This window comes from Lasioglossum baleicum, chromosome 17 (genome assembly GCF_051020765.1).
Source record: "Lasioglossum baleicum chromosome 17, iyLasBale1, whole genome shotgun sequence".
Taxonomy (NCBI): domain Eukaryota; kingdom Metazoa; phylum Arthropoda; class Insecta; order Hymenoptera; family Halictidae; genus Lasioglossum; species Lasioglossum baleicum.
The window spans coordinates 3,782,275-3,792,218 of NC_134945.1; the positions used below are offsets into that span (position 1 = coordinate 3,782,275).

Here is a 9,944-nt window from a genome sequence, read left to right on the forward strand (position 1 = left end):
AAACAACTATGCGGCTGCAAATCTTCTGGCCCCGAATCGAATCCCGCTGCTTCTGTTTCTTTCAGTAAATACTTGTTGCTTCGGGTTTTAATGAAAAATTTAATCAAAAACATTTTTTAATTGTCTACATTTATTTTCAACTTAAAGTACTGCATCAGTCCTTTAAGTTGAAAATAAATGTAGACTGCAGACAATTAAAAAATGTTTTTGATTAAACTTTTCATTAAAACCCGAACCAACAAGTATTTACTGAAAGAAACGATTAGCAGCGGGATTCGATTCGGGGCCCGAAGATACAATCTCTAAAAAATTATGAAAAAATTAAGAACAATTGCTTCAATAATATCTAAGTACTGAATTGTATCTAATTGTAAGTACTGAAACTAAGTTTGTTAGGAGGTTTTCAATTTTTTAAAACATGTTTCCATAATCCGAAAAATCTGAAAAAATACACATTAATAATTAGGATGAGACACAACTAACGTGATAATATGTTTATATGGCAATAATAATATGTAATAATATGGCAATTTTATGTTTTCCGATTTGTTTAAAAATCGATTTTGCAACCAAAAATTTTGAAAAAAATCTCAGTAGTGTATGCTATTCGGTAGAATATTCATGAATTTTTTCATAATTTTCTGTTGAACATGACGTGACTAAAAACTTTGGTTGGATACTTCTGAACATCTTTTCCGGGTATACCTTAAGAATCAACGAAAACATTATTTAAAAAATACAAAATATATTTTTCTCTGTTTACATTGTTAAAACCGATTTTTCAAAAAAAAATTAGGCCTAATTTCTCGTCGATATCTCTTTTAGATCGAAAGTTATAGCAAAATGTGCGTGCCTCGTGCTGTGCCCGAGATTCAAATGCTTGCCGTCTCCAGATTCCGACTTTTCGCCTCATGCTTTCGAAATTTCGGTAACGTGAAAACCGGAGGAACGCGTCGGCGTAGATCAGTCGAGCAGGTAGTTCACACGGACAGAGTAGAGGTACGCTTGTGTGTAGCGCGCGTGCAATCGAACAGGCACCAAACGGGCAAGCGCGGTCGACACAGACACAGGTCGACACCTCACCGGCACTGATGCCAAGGCTGTGGTACTGTGGTACTAAACCATACCCCCACCATAGCCTGCTATTGCCCCTACGTTGTTTTCCAACGCGCCCGCGCGCTACGCTCACCAGCGTACCTCTACTGTATCCATAGAGGTACGCTGTTGAGTGTAGCGCGCGGGCGTGTTGGAAAGGATACGTAGGGGCAATAGTAGGCTATGGTGGGGGTATGGTTTAGTACCACAGTACCACAGCCTTGGCATCACTGCTCTCCGGCCGCTCACGGATACGACGATACGTCAGGGAAGGGGGGAAACTGCCGTTCAGTTTTCAGTTGTTCTCTCAACAGTTCTCAAGTCTCTCAAGTTCTCGTTCGCTTAGCTCGGTCGTAATTGGTCGTAATATCTGTGGTTGTCAGGAGTGCGCCGCATGTCACACACTTTCACTTTCGAGATATTGTCGTTTAATGTTTTGATCACTAATGCTTTGATAAGGACATTGGTTAAATTGTATTATTTTTTCGAGCCTTTTGAATTTATTTTCATCACGTTTTTTCTGGTAAATACCTAATCCTACACTATAAATTCAATAAATGCATAAACTGAAATTTTTTGTGGTTACACGTTACACTGGCGAGTGCGGTCTGCGTTGCGGCATTTGACTATTTGACTATTAGATTGACTTGCTTGGATTATGTGATTACGTGGATTACTTGGATTACGTGCACTACGTGGAAGGAAGGAAGAAAGGAAGGTATGTGTACATATTTATATTGGTTAATCGGTTTCATTTTGCTCAAATGTCTCCCAAAATCTTCGCGTGAAAAAGCGTGAGAACGCTTGTCGGCACACCACGCGACAGTGCCATGTGCCATCACGTATGAGGTGCTACGGGGCGAGTATGTTCACTTCAATGTAGAGTCCAAAATAGTAAATTGTTTATTTCTTTATCACTTTTTTTTATCACTTTATCACTCTGTTTTTTCATTATCATTATTATCATTTATCACTTTAGACAAATCCAACACAATTCAGCTTTGACCCATTCAGATTAGAATTAGATTAACAATATTCTAAATCGGCAAAATGATGGCTAAAACCAATTCAGTAAGGCAAGTATTTAATCTTCTTCACTTGCTTCTCATCATGGAATTTTTTCATTTCTGGTAGTACATTCTTTTGTTTGTCGTTCAACTTTAATCGATTTTTTATTAATATCAGTGCAATATTTGAATCAGTTAGATATATTAGTTGATGAAAAACATCAGAAGACCTTTTGTAATTGTAGCACCAGAAATTAGAAAATTCGTTGAGATGAGAAATAAGCGAAGAAGATTAAATACTCACATTTACTCACTGTGTAATTGAAAATCTAATTTACAGAACGGAGGTAAAATATAATGTGCTATCCAAGGAAGGAGGAGAAGGAAGCTGCGGCAACCGGGGAAGAGGAAGACCTCTAATTTTTCGCGTGGTACGTATATCTAATTATGCCATTCAACGCACATACATATATTGTACATTACTGATTTTCTTTGTATTTTTGAGGTATCCCGCCTATGCCAGAACGTACTACGGGCCACAAGTTTGGGGAAGCAGAGGCAACAACGTGTAATAATCACAATATATACAGGATGAGTCACCTAATGTTTGTACCTCAAATATCTTTGTTGTTTCTAAAGATACGTAAAATATGGTAAGGACAAAGTTGAATGGTACAATGGGGCTGACACGATGCCAAAAAAAATTTTGTTTTATGTCATTTTTTTAGAGATATCAAGGTCATATTGACTTTTTTAAATGGTATGAGGTATTTTTTAATACATCAATCGATCCAGCTGGACATTTGTTGTAAAAAAAAGTACTAACCTATGTATGTCGAAAAGTTAGTAGTTCACGAGATATTTCAATTTAAATAACTCTAAAACACCATTACTGTCGTACTAACAATAAGACGTTAGCGTTTACATACTTGTGTAACGTTTACAAAATATTAAAAAATGATGTTTTGTCAACTTTTTTATCTGGGCATGTAACGACAATTTAAAAAATGCGTTTTATAGATTTCGGTAACTTATATGCATACTGACAATTTCATCGAAATCGGTCAACATTGCAATGAGCTACAAACGTTTAAAGATGATCACGTAAGGGCGAAATGCCCTGGCAAGGCTGAAAATCTGCGACTTTCACCCTTAAGCTCTCATCTTTAAACGTATGTAGCTCATTGCAATGTTGACCGATTTCGATGAAATTTTCAGTATGCATGTAAGTTACCGAAATCTATAAAACGCATTTTTAAATTATCGTTACAGGCCCAGATAAAAAAGTTGTCAAAACATCATTTTTTAATATTTTGTATAATTACTACCAATTGCAATCGTAATAAATTTTTGTTTACTTATTCTCTAGCGAACTAACCGGTCTAACATCTTAAAAGAATTCAAGTCCTTTGGACCAATTTCTAAAAAGTTGTGCGATTTTTAAGGGTGTCCACTTATTATTGCCGCTGACTGTACATAGGTTAGTACTCTTTTATAACGAATGTCCAGCTGCATCGATTGATGTATTAAAAAATACCTCATTCCATTTAAAAAAGTCAAGATGACCTTGATATCTCTAAAAAAATGACATAAAAACAAAATTTTGTTAGCATCGTGTCAGCCCCATTGTACCATTCAACTTTGTCTTTACCATATTTTACGTATCTTTCGAAACAACAAAGATATTTGAGGTGCAAACGTTAGGTGACTCACTCTGTAGATTTAGGTCCATGTAAAGATTGTAAATTTTTGTAATTTCCAATAATAAAGCATAGTAATAATAAAAAATTATAATATTTATTATTCCTTGTGTCATTGTCCCTATCACAGTCCCTATGTCTTCACCAACTCCCCCTGCGGCGTATTAAAAAATAAAAAAATATCAATTTTCTTTTCCCTTATACGACGAGAATTTTTTTGCATAAAGATCCGCAGTCTAGGAAAACTACTACAAATATACTACAATAAATAAAATCTATCATTGAATGCGTACAAAATAAGTAAAAAGGAAGAGTTAGTGCGGCTATGTGCTGCCCTCTTACAACGGCCCGATCGTTAAACTGGGCACGATATCCCGGATTGTGGCAACGACATCATGTGCCAAGATCGTGTCCAGGGAACACTACGAGCCCTCACGCGCATTTGTGGCCTGGACAGAATCAAGGATTTTGGCTGTCTGGGATGTAACTCAGTAGTACAGATTTCAACATTTTTTTCAACATACATATTATACATAATAAGCATACTTCATTTCACAATTGAAACTCCCACATGTTACAATTCATTTTATTTATAATAAAGAATGTTGATAATATCTAGAACGATTCATATGATTCATTTCATTAGGTAATAGGTTCGATATGCGGCAATAACCTAAAACTTGTAATATGTCATCTGTCATTGTTGCGTCCCCATCGCGCAAGCGCAACGTGTCTCCCATGCGCCTTACTCGATCCCCGTCGCGCTTGCGCATATTGCTGGTCATCAGAGAAGGGGTACTGTATTCCCCTCGCGAGTCCCAAGCAGTGCTTCGATTGAACCCAACTTTTTTCATACGATGGATGGCCGCTAGAGGCGCTGCGCGGGAAAACAGTAACGTATCTACTATTGGGTAGTTGAAATGGGGTTCCTTGAGCACCCCGCAGAATTTTAAAAAATTTATATGATTTGATTCTGAAAAATGAATGTATAACAAGTGTATTTGTGTATATTTTGTAACTCGTAGGACACGTCCTGGAGTCTTTTTGTCCGGTAAGATTATTTCGATACATTCCCGCCAATATAACTGCCTCAGGGCTCTGGCCGCTCTGCTACCCAATAGTAGATACGTTACTGTCTTTCCGCGCAGCGCCTCTAGCGGCCATCCATCGTACGAAAAAAGTTGGGTTCAATCGAAGCACTGGTCCCAAGCAGTGTTGCTAGATGGTACGGGAAAACTCGCGCATGCGCGACGATTCCAGCGTCACTGAAGTACGAAATCGGGCACCTTGGTTGCCCCGCATAGCTTCGCACAATCTTTTCTTCTCGATTTTCAAACATAACGTTTAACATGCGTATGTTATATTAAAATTTGATGTGTATGTACATGTAATATATAAATATACTCTAATTGTATATATACAGTAACGGACAAAAGTTTAAGACCGCTCTAAAGAAAACTTGCCCCACAAGCTACGGACTGTAGAACGCAGATACGTTCCTGGATTCGCCGCGCATGCGCGAGTTTTCCCGTACCATCTAACAACACTGGTCCCAAGCAGAGTGGCCAGACGAGTCCGACCCAGTGATGCCAGAGCTATGGTACTGTGGTACTAAACCATACCCCCATCATAGCCTACTATTGCCCCTACGTTGTTTTCCAACGCGCCCGCGCGCTACACTCACCAGCGTACCTCTACGAATACAGTAGAGTGATACGCTGGTGAGTGTAGCGCGCGGGCGCGTTGGAAAACAACGTAGGGGCAATAGCAGGCTATGGTGGGGGTATGGTTTAGTACCACAGTACCACAGCTCTGGCATCACTGGTCCGACCTTGGGACTCGCGAGGGGAATACAGTACCCCTTCTCTGATGACCAGCAATATGCGCAAGCGCGACGGGGATCGAGTAAGGCGCATGGGAGATACGTTGCGCTTGCGCGATGGGGACGCAACAATGACAGATGACATATTACAAGTTTTAGGTTATTGCCGCATATCGAACCTATTACCTAATGAAATGAATCATATGAATCGTTCTAGATATTATCAACATTCTTTATTATAAATAAAATGAATTGTAACATGTGGGAGTTTCAGTTGTGAAATGAAGTATGCTTATTATGTATAATACATATGTATGTGAAAAAAATGTTGAAATCTGTACTACTGAGTTACATTCCAGTAAAATCATAAATGTCCTAAAAATAAATCATAATCTATTTTAACACTTTTAAGGAATGGACATAGCAAGTTTTGAAACTACCTTTTTCAATGCATATTTTAAAAAGTTTAGTATTGGGAAGATGACACAAATTGTAGAACTAAAAATATTGTGTGAATATAATAAATATATTATACATAATACAGTGATATACAATAAAATTGTAGGACAATATAGCCTATCAGCTAGATATATACGCTACGGGAAAGGATGACTGGCGTGGGCGTTCAGATAAGAACTATTCAGTTATTGCCAGTGAGGCTGTCCGCCAAGAGTGAGATTTATTAATGAACTCTACGAACTGAACACTCAGAGCGTCACATAACACAATCAAATACAATACGATACAATAAAATATAATAAACAAATACACACACACACACACACCAAAATAAGCAAACAAATACTCAATATATATCACTGTCATTGCCGCTATTCTCAGTTTCACCAGCGAGCAAGGTTCCAGGTGATTGTTTTGGTATTTCTTCTCTATTGTACATTTGGGCATTAAATAATTCTAACATCTGATCTGTTATTTGGAAGCTGGAAGCATCAATTTGTTTTGATTGCAAATATAATTTAATACGTGTAAGATCGCGAAGCGTGTGTGTCCAGAAATAGCTTTATATTTCGCTAAACAGTCAGAAGTTAAAATAGACATTCTTTTAAATAAATTTCCATCCAAAGTGATAGCAAAAAAAGCGTTACACCAGTGGTTCTTATTAGGCATAAAACCTACCGCACGAGAAAGAAATAAGTTGAAACGATTAGATGTTGTTGAATTTTGGAGCACCGTTAGGAATTTAAAGGATGAATCTGATAATTTGTTGTACGATGAAATTGCAAAACTTGCGTTAATATGCTTGTCATTGCCGCATTCAAATGCACATGTAGAAAGATATTTTTCCATGATAACAGACATAAAAGATAAAAAAAAGAAATATGTTAGATACACACACGATTCGCGATCTTACACGTATTAAATTATATTTGCAATCAAAACAAATTGATGCTTCCAGTTTCCAAATAACAGATCAGATGTTAGAATTATTTAATGTCCAAATGTACAATAGAGAAGAAATACCAAAAATTCACCTGGAACCTTGCTCGCTGGTGAAACTGAGAATAGCGGCAATGACAGTGATATATATTGAGTATTTGTTTGCTTATTTTGGTGTGTGTGTGTATTTGTTTATTATATTTTATTGTATCGTATTGTATTTGATTGTGTTATGTGATGCTCTGAGTGTTCAGTTCGTAGAGTTCATTAATAAATCTCACTACAACTTTTTAAGATATGCATTGAAAAAGCTAGTTTCAAAACTTGCTATGTCCATTCCTTAAAAGTGTTAAAATAGATTATGATTTATTTTTAGGACATTTATGATTTTACTGGAATGTAACTCAGTAGTACAGATTTCAACATTTTTTTCAACTTACATATTATACATAATAAGCATACTTCATTTCACAACTGAAACTCCCACATGTTACAATTCATTTTATTTATAATAAAGAATGTTGATAATATCTAGAACGATTCATATGATTCATTTCATTAGATAATAGGTTCGATATGCGGCAATAACCTAAAACTTGTAATATGTCATCTGTCATTGTTGCGTCCCCATCGCACAAACGCAACGTGTCTCCCATGCGCCTTACTCGATCCCCGTCGCGCTTGCGCATATTGCTGGTCATCAGAGAAGAGGTACTGTATTCCCCTCGCGAGTCCCAAGGTCGGACTCGTCTGGCCACTCTGGTCCAGTGATGCCAGAATCATGGGTCGTGGGTTTTTTCCCCTCCGCTCGCTCAGCCGACTCGACCCCCCACTCTAACGCACCGTCGTCGCCAGGTTGCTTCTACTGCGCACGCGCTACACGAACGTATCTCTACTCTGTCCGTGTGAGTGCCTGTTCGATTGCACGCGCGCTACACACACCAGCGTACCTCTACTCTGTCCGTGTGCGCTGCTTGTGCGCTTGCGCCAGCCACAATCTATTTTTAGCACTCTCCATCCACAACCACGCCTGCTTGACGGAAACGAAACTGATTCTGAAATTCGACCGTCGAGCCGTCGAGCGTATCAATCGCAATCTGGAGCTAGCCTTCGAGTCCCCGCGTGCAGCGAGTTTTATTTTTATTTTTCATTACTTTTTTAATTACATTTTTTAACCTTCCAAAAAATTTAAATATATATTATATGTATATTCGTAAGTTTGAACCCTTTATCTCAACCAGGAGGGTAATGAAAGGGTAAAAACTAATTATTGGTTTTTCCCACATTTTCCCTATTTAATGGTATACTTAAAAATTCTAGAAAAATTCTACAAAATTGTAGATATTATTCCTTATGATTGTGAATTTTTTCAGATTTTTTGCAAATAGTAAGTATGAAAAATCGTATAGCCGGATATAAGATGGTCAAAAGTGCTCATCCAAATTAATTTTTAATCACACGTTCAATAAAAATCACATCTTCAATAAAAAATTACGAAAAAATTCATGAACATTCTGCCTAATAGCATACACGCGATTGAGACCAATTTCAAACTTTTTGGTTGTAAATGTATAATATTCAAATGTTCTCGGCGCAACGGTTCGATCAGTTTATAGGAAAAAAGCAAAATTTGCACGTTAGTTAGGAACTTTCAACGTTTCGATCTTCATTCAGATCATTTTCAAGAAAGTAGAAAAACTGCGTCTGAGAAATATATTTTCACAATGTAAAACCAGAAACTTTAAAATATCTGCGTAACCAGAATGTAACAATGTAACAAGATACTGCAATAATTTACTTACATTGCTTTATAAAGATTATAAACACGGAATTGAAATTGTCTTAGCACATGCTGTTTTCATGTCGTCAGACAGGATACTGGATCATAGACCATCAAAGTCATTAGACACAGAACGTAACTGGTCGATCGATCAAAACAAAAGTCAATCGTCGATCGATGTTTGGCGGTTATTTCAAACCGTGAAAAACGTCAAAAACCCAAACTTACCACATGTTCGTGACCATATGATGAAAAACTTTTATTAAATATATGATAAAGATGTAATTTATATAACATGTAATAGGAAAATAGTTGTTATTAGGAAGTGATTCATCATAACACACTACTGATTCAGTAATATTTTTGAATCGTAGGAGTTTCATACCTAAGATTCACGCTATGATGTTTAATCTTATAAATCGTTTCCAGTAAAATCCTATTGTTCAAATTACTTTCTTTCTCAATTGCCTTAACGTTTTCAAAGTCAAAGGCGTGGTCATACTCCATAGAGTGTTTAGTTAGTGCCGTATGTTGTGTTGGGTTCAAAAAAATGTTACGTTTATGTTCTTTCATTCTTGTCTCTAATAACCTAGATGTCTGTCCTATGTAAACCTGACTAGATCTGATAATTTAAAAATTATTAAAGATGTATTACGGCGGAACGGTTACCCGGTTGAACTTACTTCTCGTATAATCAAGAAACGCATTGTTGATATTTATCACCCTCTTCTCGTCGATAAACGAAAAGAGGAAAAATTCAAAAATGCGGGTCCGAAAAACTGGAAGAATACTGTTGTCGTCCCTTATGTTGAGAACATATCTGAAGACATAAGGAGGATTTTTAGAAAAATAGGAATGCATACAATATACAAGATACCTCAGTATATTAAAACATTTTTTCCACCAATTAAAGATAAACTACCACTTTGTAAAAACTGCAATGTGGTATATTTAATTCCATGTAAGGGATGTAGTCAGGTTTACATAGGACAGACATCTAGGTTATTAGAGACAAGAATAAAAGAACATAAACGTAACATTTTTTTGAACCCAACACAACATACGGCACTAACTAAACACTCTATGGAGTATGACCACGCCTTTGACTTTGAAAACGTTAAGGCAATTGAGAAAGAAAGTAA

General features: G+C 36.8%; 1 long non-coding RNA gene across 1 annotated transcript; it reads left to right on the plus strand.

The window, feature by feature from the left end:
• The first annotated feature begins 1,404 nt into the window (after positions 1 to 1,404).
• Positions 1,405 to 3,088, plus strand: LOC143217571 (uncharacterized). Its single transcript, XR_013010853.1, has 3 exons — positions 1,405 to 1,813; positions 2,443 to 2,533; positions 2,608 to 3,088. It is a non-coding gene; the product is annotated as an uncharacterized LOC143217571 (long non-coding RNA).
• Positions 3,089 to 9,944: the final 6,856 nt, after the last annotated feature.